The sequence below is a fragment of the Pristiophorus japonicus genome, unplaced genomic scaffold (assembly GCF_044704955.1).
Source record: "Pristiophorus japonicus isolate sPriJap1 unplaced genomic scaffold, sPriJap1.hap1 HAP1_SCAFFOLD_2348, whole genome shotgun sequence".
Taxonomy (NCBI): Eukaryota; Metazoa; Chordata; class Chondrichthyes; family Pristiophoridae; genus Pristiophorus; species Pristiophorus japonicus.
Window position 1 is genome coordinate 30,001 of NW_027252067.1, and position 395 is coordinate 30,395.

The following is a 395-nucleotide window of genomic DNA, read 5'->3' on the forward strand; positions in this document are numbered from 1 at the left end:
CAAATAGCAAGCCGAAAAAAAAAACGAACAACTCTTAGCGGTGGATCACTCGGCTCGTGCGTCGATGAAGAACGCAGCTAGCTGCGAGAATTAATGTGAATTGCAGGACACATTGATCATCGACACTTTGAACGCACTTTGCGGCCCCGGGTTCCTCCCGGGGCTACGCCTGTCTGAGGGTCGCTTGTACGATCAATCGCACTCGCCTTTGCCGTCGGGTGAAGGCGGGAGCGCGGCTGGGGTGTCGCAGAGGCCTGGTCCTCTTTGTCCCCCTAAGTGCAGACCTGGAGTTTCTCCGCCTTGGAGAGTTTGACCCTTGTCCTTCGGTGTGGTGGGCATGTCTGTCCCGGCGTCGCGGTCGGGCACGGTCGGGGCCAGCCTTTCCAGCACGGCTG

At 59.0% G+C, this 395-nt stretch overlaps 1 non-coding gene across 1 annotated transcript; it reads left to right on the forward strand.

Annotated features, from left to right (window-relative positions):
- The first annotated feature begins 29 nt into the window (after nt 1-29).
- LOC139245769 (5.8S ribosomal RNA) lies at nt 30-183 on the forward strand. Its single transcript, XR_011590086.1, has one exon. It is a non-coding gene; the product is annotated as a 5.8S ribosomal RNA (ribosomal RNA).
- The last annotated feature ends 212 nt before the right edge of the window (nt 184-395 follow it).